Raw genomic sequence first — 11,670 nt, 5'->3', positions numbered from 1 at the left:
TCAGATACCGTTTGCGGGATTTTCCCCAACTTTTGTAAAGTCAACAGGTGGAACTGACGGGAATTGAACCTGGGGCCTTAAATAAGAAAATCGTGCGCCCTTCTGCAGAGCTACATCCCGGACTTCGTGAGAACAACATCGACATTTAAAATAGCTGGAGCAGGCCACGCGGCCACACGAGTTTCCACCACCATTCAACATGTTCTCAGCTGATCATCCCAACACAATCCACTGTTCCCCTCCCTCCCAATACCTCTCGGCGCCTTTTGTGTCCAAACGCCTCGCTGTACCTTCTTTAAACTGTCCAGCGGCAGTTCTGCAGAGAATCCAATCCGCTAGTTCCAGGGATAGACATACAACGCTTAAATAACTCAGCGGGACAAGCAGCATCTCCGGAGAGAAGGAATAAGCGACGTTTCGGGTCGAGACCCTTCTTCAGTTCCTGGTATGTTGCATATAGAAAAGAGGAACATTTCAATGAAAGGAAGTGAGACGCCGCAGGCGGACACCCAATCAGCGGATTGAGGCGACAGCAGAGACCGCCAGCGTCTGGAGAGAGCAGATTTGCTCAGCTGCCTTGGACACGCACAGCAAAAAATAACCGATCACCAACGTCCCTGGGTGGGCTCGAACCACCAACCTTTCGGTTAACAGCCGAACGCGCGGACCCATTGCGCCACAGAGACAACTGGACGGAAAGGGCAATAAACGGACGATTCCCGGGCTGGGAAGCGGTGACCAGGGACACGGTTGGGACACTGCTTTTCGTAAACGGCATCAAAGATTTGGGCCAGAAAGATTTGTCTAAAATACATGTTATCCAACCTCCCTCAGCCACCCCGTGTATAGTACAGGATCCCGTCAAAATTATGCACAGGTCGGTACAAACGAACGGACCTGCTACCGCCGTGATCAGCAGGATTCGAACCTGCGCGGGGAAACCCCAATGGATTTCTAGTCCATCGCCTTAACCACTCGGCCACGACCACTACGCTGCAACTACCTGCGCTCGAAGAACATAAATCACTAGAAATTATTGGTGAGTCCTGGGACAAACTGAGACAGCGCTGATTGCAGTGTCACGGCAGCAGTCCTGATCCTAAACCATAGCTGGAAAGCGCCGGAACAGTGAAAGGCCTGGATAGAGCGGAAGTAGAGAGGTTGTTTCCACTAATGGAACACTCTGGAGCAAGAGGGCATAGACTCAGAATAAGAGGAAATACCTTTGGAAAGGAGATGAGGAGGAATTTATTTCGTCAGAAGGTGGTGAATCTCTGGAATTCAGTGCCGCAGACAGCTGTGGTGGATCAGACATTGGGTATTTTTAAGGCGGAGATTGACAGATAATTGATTAGGATTGACGGCAAAGCTTACAGGGATAAACCACGAGAATGGGTGTGAGAGGGAAATATATAATAATATATAAAGAGGCCCGGGACCGTTGGAGAGCAGTGGAGGAGGGTCAGGGCGGTGAGTACTTAAATCGGGCGCGGGGCTTGTTTTCACAGAGGCCCGGGACCGTTGGAGAGCAGTGGAGGAGGGTCAGGGCGGTGAGTACTTAAATTGGGCGCGGGGCTTGTTTTCACAGAGGCCCGGGGGCGTTGGAGAGCAGTGGAGGAGGGTCAGGTCGGTAAGTACTTATATCGGGCGCGGGGCTTTGTTTCACAGAGGCCCGGGACCGTTGGAGAGAGTGGAGGAGGGTCAGGGCGGTGAGTACTTAAATCGGGCGCGGGGCTTTATTTCACAGAGGCCCGGGACCGTTGGAGAGCAGTGGAGGAGGGTCAGGGCGGTGAGTACTTAAATCGGGCGCGGGGCTTGTTTTCACAGAGGCCCGGGACCGTTGGAGAGTGTGGAGGAGGGTCAGGGCTTTTACCAAAATCCGTAACGTTCCACACTCCATAGGGAGGGTTCTGGTGGAAGCCGCTGATTGGCGGAAGCAGACTAGAGGAAGCAGCTGATTGGGGGCAACCTCAGGTTAGCATTTGTGCTTTCTGGTTAAAGGTGCAGTGCTTTAGTAAAAGTACAGTGGGCTAAAGGTACAGTGGGCTAAAGGTATAGTGCTTTTTGTTTATATAATAAAGGTGCAGTTTAAAGGTCACGAGGGAGCAGCTGTTGTGAGTCAGATACCTGCTGATTTCCCCCAGCAGTTTCTATTGTATTATATTGGTATCAGATCCAGGGTAAGGCGGGAGAATGACAGTCAGAGCAGTGTACTGTTCTGGATGTCAGATGTGGGAGGTCATGGTGTCAGATGGCCCTCCAGACGTCCACATCTGCACCAGGTGCAGCGAGATGGGGCTCCTAAGGGACCGTATTAGGATCCTGGAGCAGCAGCTCGATGACCTCTGTCTGATCAGGGAGAGTGAGGAGGTCATAGAGGGGAGTTATAGGGAGGTGGTCACTCCAAAACCACGGGAGAGAGACATGTAGGTCACGCTAAGGAAGGGCAAGGGGCAGAGGCAGGAACGAGTGAGTACTCCAATGTCGGTACACCTCGCAAATAAGTACTCCTGTTTGAGTACGGATGGGGGTGACAGCCTGCCCGGGGGTAGTGACAGCGGACGGGCCTCCAGCACAGAGACCGGCCCTGTTGCTCCAAAAGATAGGGAAAAAAAGGGGGCAATTGTAATTTGGGACTCTATTGTTAGGGGGTCGGATAGGCGATTCTGTGGACACAGTCGGGAGCCCAGGATGGTGGTCTGCCTCCCTGGTGCCAAGGTCTCGGACGTGTCTCAACGCATCCAAGATATCCTTAAATCAGAGGGAGAGGAGCCTGAGGTCGTGGTACATATAGGTACCAATGACATAGGTAAAAAAAGGGAAGAGGTCCTGAAGGGAGGATTTAGGGAGTTGGGAGGAGAGTTAAGAAAAAGGACCAAAAATGTAACAATCTCAGGATTACTGCCTGTGCCACGTGACAGTGAGAGTAGGAATGGAGCGAGGTGGAGGATAAATGCGTGGCTGAAAGACTGGTGCAGAGGGCAGGGATTCAAGTTCCTGGATCATTGGGACTTCGTTTGGGGAAGGTGGGACCTGTACAGAAAGGATGGGTTGCACTTGAACCCGAGGGGGCCAATATCCTGGCGGGGAAATTTGCAAAGGCCACTGGGGAGACTTTAAACTAGAATGGTTGGGGCGAGGGACTCAAATAGCGAAAGCTAGTAGACAGAATGGGAGGCAGGAAGCAGAAAAGGGAAGCACTCGGACACAAGAGGAGAAAGAAAAAAAAGGAAATAAACAGAGAATAAGAGGCGGGGGGGTTTCTTAAATGTGCATATTTTAATGCTAGGAGCGTTGTAAGAAAGGTGGATGAGCTTAGAGTCTGGACAGACATCTGGAAGTATGATGTTGTGGCGATCAGTGAAACGTGGTTGCAGGAGGGCTGTGATTGGAAACTAAATATTCCAGGATTTCGTTGCTTCAGGTGTGATAGAATTGGAGGGGCAAGAGGTGGAGGTGTTGCATTGCTAGTCAGGGAAGATATTACAGCAGTGCTTTGGCAGGATAGATTGGAGGGCTCATCTAGGGAGGCTATTTGGGTGGAATTGAGAAGTGGGAAAGGTGTAGCAACACTTATAGGGGTGTATTATAGACCGCCAAACGGGGAACGAGAATTGGAAGAGCAAATATGTAAGGAGATAGCAGATATTAGTAGTAAGCACAAGGTAGTGATTGTGGGAGATTTCAACTTTCCACACATAGACTGGGAAACACATTCTGTAAATGGGCTGGATGGGTTGGAGTTTGTAAAATGTGTGCAGGATATTTTTTTTGCAGCAATACATAGAAGTACCTACTAGAGGAGGGGCAGTGCTGGACCTCCTGTTAGGAAATGAGACGGGACAGGTGGCGGAGGTATGCGTTGGGGAGCACTTCGGGTCCAGTGATCACAATACCATTAGTTTCAATATAATTATGGAGAGGGTCAGAACTGGACCTAGGGTTGAGATTTTTGATTGGAGAAAGGCTAACTTTGATGAGATGCGAGATGATTTAAAAGGAGTGAACTGGGACATTTTGTTTTATGGGAAAGATGTAGAAGAGAAATGGAGGACATTTAAAGGGGAAATTTTAAGAGTACAGAATCTTTATGTTCCTGTTCGGTTGAAAGGAAACAGTAAAAATTGGAAAGAGCCCTGGTTTTCAAGGGAAATTGGACAACTTGTTCGGAAAAAAAGAGGGAGATCTACAATAATTACAGGCAGCATGAAGTAAATGAGGTGCTTGAGGAGTATAAGGAATGTAAAAAGAATCTTAAGAAAGAAATTAGAAAAGCTAAATGAAGATATGAGGTTGCTTTGGCAAGTAATGTGAAAGTAAATCCAAAGGGTTTCTACAGCTATATTAATAGCAAAAGGATAACGAGGGATAAAATTGGTCCATTGGAGAGACAGAGTGGACAGCTATCTGCAGAGACAAAAGAGATGGGGGAGATATTGAACAATTTTTTTTCTTCGGTATTCACCAAGGAGAAGGATATTGAATTATGTGAGGTCAGGGAAACTAGTACAGTAGCTATGGATACTATGAGGTTCAAAGTAAAAGAAGTACGGACACTTTTGAAAAATATAAAAGTGGATACGTCTCCAGGTCCTGACAGGATATTCCCTAGGACATTGAGGGAAGTTAGTGTAGAAATAGCCGGGGCTATGACAGAAATATTTCAAATGTCATTAGAAACGGGAATAGTCCCAGAGGATTGGCGTACATGCCATGTTGTTCCATTGTTTAAAAAGGGTTCTAAGAGTATACCTAGCAATTATAGACCTGTTAGTTTGACTTCAGTGGTGGACAAATTAATGGAAAAGATACTTAGAGATAATATATATAAGCATCTAGATAAACAGGGTCTGATTAGGAACAGTCAACATGGATTTGTGCCTGGAAGGTCATGTTTGACTAATCTTCTTGAATTTTGTGAAGAGGTTACTAGGGAAATTGACGAGGGTAAAGCAGTGGATGTTATCTATATGGACATTAGTAAGGCCTTTGACAAGTTTCCTCATGGAAGGTTGGTTAAGAAGGTTCAACTGTTTGGGTATAAATGCAGGAATAGCAAGATGGATTCAACAGTGGCTGAATGGGAGAAGCCAGATGGTAATGGTGGATGGCTGTTTATCGGGTTGGAGGCAGGTGACTCGTGGGGTGCCTCAGGGATTTGTGTTGGGTCCTTTGTTATTTGTCATGTACATCAATGATCTGGATGAAGGTGTGGTAAATTGGATTAGTAAGTATGCAGATGATACCAAGATAGGGGGTGTTGTGGATAATGAAGAGGATTTCCAAAGTCTACATAGTGATTTAGGCCATTTGGAAAAATGGGCTGAAAGATGGCAGATGGAGTTTAATGCTGATAAATGTGAGGTGCTACACCTTGGCAGGACAAATCAAAGTAGGACGTACATGGTAAATGGCAGGGAATTGAAGAATACAGTTGAACAGAGGGATCTGGGTATAACCGTGCATAGTTCCTTGAAGGTGGAATCTCATATAGATAGGGTGGTAAAGAAAACTTTTGGTATGCCTGCCTTTATAAATCAGAGCATTGAGTATAGAAGCTGGGATGTAATACTAAAATTGTACAAGGCATTGGTGAGACCAAATCTGGAGTATGGTGTACAATTTTGGTCGCCCAATTATAGGAAGGATGTCAACAAGATAGAGAGAGTACAGAGGAGATTTACCAGAATGTTGCCTGGGTTTCAACAACTAAGTTACAGAGTTAGGTTGAATAAGTTAGGTCTTTATTCTCTGGATCGCAGAAGGTTAAGGGGGGACATGACAGAGGTCATTAAAATGATGAGAGGGATAGACAGAGTTGATGTGGACAAGCTTTTCCCTTTGAGAATAGGGAAGATTCAAACAAGAGGACATGACTTCAGAATTAAGGGACAGAAGTTTAGCGGTAATATGAGGGGGAACTTCTTTACTCAGAGAGTGGTAGCGGTGTGGAATGAGCTTCCAGTGGAAGTGGTGGAGGCAGGTTCATTGGTATCATTTAAAAATAAATTGGATAGGCATATGGATGAGAAGGGAATGGAGGGTTATGGTATGTGTGCAGGCAGGTGGGACTAAAGGGAAAAACAAAAGTTGTTCGGCACGGACTTGTAGCGCCGAGATGGCCTGTTTAGGTGCTGTAATTGTTATATGGTTATATGCCCACCATGATTGAATGGCAATGTATACTATGGGTTGAATGGCCCGATTTCTGTCGTGGTTAAATATATAGTAATATCATGGTATATATTTGAATATAGTGTAATATAGTAACATTCTCGCGGTTTCTCTTTGCAAACTTTGGCTGGATGTGTATCTCCCTCCCCGCCCCCCAACCCCCCCCCCCCCACACACAAGCCCCCCACAACCTGCCCGCGCCCCCACAACCCTCCCCACCGCCACAACCCCCCCCCCACAACCCCCCCCCCACACACCCCCCCCACACAACCCCCCCCCCCCCCCCACACACACACTCGGCCCACACCCACCTCACACCCTCCGCCTATACACACATCCCTCCCTCACACACACACACCAAGAGATTTAAACATAACAAAACAATCCCCCACAACGATTTCCATTATGAGGAAGGCATACAGTCCAGTCCCCATCCCCATGTCCACCATAGTCGGGCTTATTAAAGTGGGGGGGGAAGGATAGGAAGGGGGTAGGGAGGGGGTAGGGAGGGGAGATGAGTTATGGAGGAGGGGGGGAATGACTGAGGGTAGGGAAAAGAGAGGGAGGGATAGGTGAGGGATTGGAGGAGGGGAGTAGGAGGAGGAGGGAAAGAAGAGGGAGATGAGGATGGAGAGTGGGTAGGAGTGGGGATAGAGGCAGAGGATGGGGAGTGGGGGAGATAGGGCGTGGGTAATATAGGGAGAGGAGGGCCGTGGGGAAGATCAGGAGGGATATTGGGGGGATAGGGGGAGATGAGGAGTGGGGGGGGGTAGAGGAAAATGGGAGGGGAGAATATTTTGGAGGGAGGGAGGGAGATATAGGGCAAGGGAAAGTAGTAGGAGAAATAAGTGAGGGAGGGATTGGAGAGGGTAGGAGCAGAAGGGGAAGAAGAGGGAGGATGAATAGGAGGGGGAGGGAGTGTTCCCTTCCCCTTTTGTCTTTCTCACTGTCTTTCTTCGTTTTCTTGGTGTGCACATCGTAGGTATGTTGCCAAGCCTACCTGAATCGCCGTTGAGAATCTGTCCCAGGCCGTGTGTGTGATTTTGGCGCTGTTTAGAGGGGGCGGGTTTAAAACGCGATTTTTACTAGGCTGTTGCAATCGAAAATGTTCAGCCTAGTAAATCATTAACGAAAAATCTCTGAAAGACCCCGTCGCAAATGGTATTATTAGTTTTTATGGCCTTGTATAATAGTTATAGTAGTTTAAAAATTATTCTCTAAACCCGCGACCTCTCGCAGCCCCAGGGTTTTATAAAGCAAACAATTAAAGGTATGTACGTTATTTTTACATTAAAAGGGGCTTCTTAAGAACCCTGTATATAAAGTTTTCTATAGCGAGTAGCTCATTTTGGGCTCTTTATATCCCGCAATATTTTTCTGGGTATTTGAGGCACAAATCTACCGCAATGTGAACGTTCTAAACCAGCGCGTTAATAGCAACCCACTAGAAAGCTGATTTAAAATGGACTTTAATTTACAGCAATTGAACACTAAATTCCTTCCATTTGGCCTATAAATTAATGTAAATTAGATTTTAAAATCATGTTTTATTGTGAATTATTTATGAATATTATTTGGACACTTGGGCTATTTAAAACCGTTAATCATTTATTAAGAAAAGGATAGATGATTAGATCTAGTAATTGAAGTTTGAAATTTGCTACACTTGGGTAACTAACTAATTATAGGCTTTAATTTCAGGTCATCCAAGTTAGATTATTTCATGTTTGTTTCAGAATGGTTCAATCTACGATAACTGAAAATTTCATTCAGTTCTCTTAATTTTTAAGAAGGTTATGGCTTTTTGACAGCACGCGATCACAGCATTTTTTGTTATGTCCATAGAAAATCAATAGGGAACAAGATGCTAATTTCCGAGTATGAAAATGGCCATAACCTTTTAAATACTTGAGATATGAAAGTGAATTAGGTGTCAAATTAAACTTCTTTTTATGCTTTATCTGATGGGATAAATTATTTTTGATTTTTGACTTGATTTTTTAAATCTCAAAATTTTGTAACATTGCTACACATCGGTGTTGTTATCCCTGTCTCACTACTTCGCCATGTTCCCAGGTTTCTACACCTGGGTTAATATTCTTGTGCTCACTGCTGTCGCATATACTTGATCCCGGTTCCCAGATCCTGACATTGAACGAAATAAAATATAAACGGGCAAATCGACGAGGATTTATACCTCCGAAACGTCACTTTCCCAGTTCTCTAGGATTCCGGGCAAAATCATGTCTGCATTTTAAAGACCGAATTTCTTCAGACACCGTTTGCGGGATTTTTCCCAACTTTTGTAAAGTCACCAGGTGGAAGTGACGAGGATTGAACCTGGGGGCATTAAACACGCAAAACGTGCGCCCTTCTGCAAAGCTACATCCCGGACTCCGTGAGAACAACATCGACATTGAAAATAGCTGGAGCAGGCCACGCGGCCACACGAGTTTCCACCACCATTCAACATGATCTGAGCTGATCATCCCAACACAGTCCACTGTTCCCCTCCCCATACCTCTCGAAGCCTTTTGTGTCCAAACGTCTCGCTGTACCTTCTTCAAACTGTCCAGCGGCAGTTCAGCAGAGAATCCCATGCGCTAGATGCAGGGATAAACACAACAAGCTTAAATAACTCAGCGGGACAGGCAGCATCTCTGGAGAGAAGGAATAAGCGACGTTTCGGGTCGAGACGCTTCTTCAGTTCCTGGGATGTTGTTTATTGAAAAGAGGAACATTTGAATGAAAGGAAACGAGATGCCGCAAGGAGACACGCAATCAGCGGATTGAGGCGACAGCAGAGAGCGCCAGCGTCTGGAGAGAGCAGATTTGCTCAGCTGCCAAGGACATGCACATAAAAATTATCAGATCGCCAGCGTTATTGGGTGGGCTCGAACCACCAACCTTTCGGTTAACAGCCGAACGCGCTGACCGATTGCGCCACAGAGACAACTTGGAGACGGAAAGGGGGGATAAACGGATCATTTCCGAGCTGGGAAGCGATGACCTGGGACACGGTTGGGAAACTGCTTGTCATAAACGACATCAAAGATTTGGGCCAGGAAGATTTTTTTGTAAAATAAATGTTATTCAGACCCCCCCCCCCGTGTATAGTGCAGAATCACATCCAACATTCTCAACGATTACACATACAGTAATTTGTTTTATATTCTGTGGATAAAGTATCCTTATACCAACCCCCCTACCGTTCACCTGGTCAGGAAGTCACAGTCCTCATCATGCAGACAATTCTACAAACACTTAGCTTCCTGGGTACAGATCCGCCCCCAACCTGATAAAGGGTACGCTTGTGGTCGACAGAAAATGCTGCAGGAACTGTGCGGGGCAGGCAGCATTTCTGGAGAGAAGGAATGGGTGACGTTTTGGGTAGAGACCCTTCTTCAGACTGATAGACAGGGGAGAGGGAAGGTCGAGATGTTGAAGGGTTGAACAAGAATGTAAGGTGTGAAAAGAACAGATAATCAGAGAGGAGGAGTAGCGGGAGAGGTTGTTGTAGTACTCTCAGCGCAGAGAGGAGGAGAACTTCACCTGTGGTCGGGGGTGCCGCAACAATTCACCGGGTATGTCCAGTGAGCACAGGTGTGGCAGTGTGGGCCGACACTCTATGTCGTTCAGTGAATGAGAGGTGATTTAACGCCCAGCACATATTCTGGGCCGCAGTATTCAGGACCGGAGCCAACTAGGCATTTGTTTCATGCCGCGGCAGATAATCAATCGGTTTACCGGCGTGACCAAAATCTTTGCGCTAGGGACATATTTACTAACCTATTTCCGCGGAATATTAATTGTGACAACAGTTAGTGAAGATCACGTCAACATTTTGCACAGGTCGGTTCAAACGAGCGGACCAGCTACCTCCGTGATCAGCAGGATTCGAACCTGCGCGGGGAAACCCCAATGGATTTCTAGTCCATCGCCTTAACCACTCGGCCACGACCACTACGCTCCAACTTCCTGCGCTCGAAGAAGATAAATCACCAGAAATTATCGGCGAGTCCTGGGACGAACTGAGACAGCGCTGATTGCAGTGTCACGGCAGTAGTACTGATCCTAAACCAAAGCTGGAGAGCGCCGGAACAGTGAAAGGCCTGGATAGAGCGGAAGTAGAGAGGTTGTTTCCACTAATGGAACACTCTGGAGCAAGAGGGCATAGACTCAGAATAAAAGGAAATACACACCCCGCCCACACACCCCCCCGCCTATACACACACACCCTCCCCAACACACCCCTCCCCTCCCACATCCCACTTCCTCCCACACCCCTCCCGCCCACATACACACCTGCCCCCCCCCCCACCCCACTTCACGCCGCCACACACACCCCACCCCCACAATCCCTCTCCCCCCAACACCACACTCTCCCCCGCTCCGACACCAGCCTCTCACTCCACCACCGGCCACGCACCCAACTTCCCTCCCACCTTTCCTTCCTCCCCCCCCACACATGAAGAGGAGGGGGAGGGAGTGCTCGTGTAAGAAGGGAAATGAGCCACGCCTGCGCAGTTAGGGGCTATGGGTGAGTGGTGGAATATTGCGTTGGGGGAACGGGTGAGTGGTGGAATATCAATGGTTCAAAGGTTCAAAGGGACTTTATTAGTGAAAAGCTTATTGCCATTGCAGCACATAAAAATAATACAGAAATGACAATAATGAAGACATTTAAACATAAAAAAACATCCCCCGCAATGGTTTCCATTATGAGGAAGACATAAAGTCCAGTCCCCATCCCCATGTCCACCCATAGTCGGGCTTATTTTGGCCTCCGCAGTCGCCGCTACTGGGGCCCGATGTTGCAGGCCGTTCTCGCCGGATGATAATACTCAGGCGTCGGAAAAAACCTCACAGCTTTGGGAAACCTGGAACGGCCGCTTATTTACCGTAGACCGCGACTTCCGAAGCCGACAGGCCGCGCTGGATGGAGCTCCACAGTTCTTTGCAAAATTTAAAATTTCTCATTGTTCACTTTTGGAAAGTTGGGGAGGGGTGTGGGGGGGGAGGGGGGGGGGGTGTGGAAGGATGGGATGGGGGGTAGGGAGGGGGTAGGGAGGGGAGAGGAGTTATGGAGGGAGGGAGGGAATGACTGAGGGTAGGGAAAGGAGAGGGAGGGATAGGTGAGGGATTGGAGGGGGGGAGGAGGAGGAGGGAAAGAAGAGGGAGATGAGGATGGAGAGTGGGTAGGAGTGGGGATAGAGGCAGAGGATGGGGGGAGTGGGGGAGGTAGGGCGTGGGGAATATATAGGGAGAGGAGGGCCGTGGGGAAGATCAGGAGGGATAGTGGGGGGATAGGGGGAGGTGAGGAGTGGCCGGGGGGGGGGGGGTGGGATAGAGAGGGATATGGGAGGGGGAGAAGAGTTTAGGAGGGAGGGAGGGAGATATAGGGTAAGGGAAAGGAGTAGGAGAAATAGATGAGGGAGGGATTGGAGAGGGTAGGAGCAGAAGGGAAAGAAGAGTGAGGATGAAGAGGAGGGGGAG

General features: G+C 47.9%; 4 non-coding genes across 4 annotated transcripts; all 4 read right to left on the bottom strand.

Moving 5' to 3' along the window:
• Nucleotides 1-612: 612 nt before the first annotated feature.
• Nucleotides 613-686, bottom strand: trnan-guu (transfer RNA asparagine (anticodon GUU)). The gene has a single exon. It is a non-coding gene; the product is annotated as a tRNA-Asn (tRNA).
• A 221-nt stretch (nucleotides 687-907) lies between these two features.
• Nucleotides 908-989, bottom strand: trnas-aga (transfer RNA serine (anticodon AGA)). Its single transcript has one exon. It is a non-coding gene; the product is annotated as a tRNA-Ser (tRNA).
• An 8,064-nt stretch (nucleotides 990-9,053) lies between these two features.
• Nucleotides 9,054-9,130, bottom strand: trnan-guu (transfer RNA asparagine (anticodon GUU)). The gene has a single exon. It is a non-coding gene; the product is annotated as a tRNA-Asn (tRNA).
• Nucleotides 9,131-10,056: 926 nt separating this feature from the next.
• Nucleotides 10,057-10,138, bottom strand: trnas-aga (transfer RNA serine (anticodon AGA)). Its single transcript has one exon. It is a non-coding gene; the product is annotated as a tRNA-Ser (tRNA).
• Nucleotides 10,139-11,670: the final 1,532 nt, after the last annotated feature.

This window comes from Leucoraja erinacea, unplaced genomic scaffold (assembly GCF_028641065.1).
Source record: "Leucoraja erinacea ecotype New England unplaced genomic scaffold, Leri_hhj_1 Leri_293S, whole genome shotgun sequence".
NCBI classification, from domain to species: Eukaryota; Metazoa; Chordata; class Chondrichthyes; order Rajiformes; family Rajidae; genus Leucoraja; species Leucoraja erinaceus.
The sequence above is the reverse complement of the archived record's forward strand: the minus strand, read 5'-3'. Positions and strand labels throughout refer to the sequence as shown.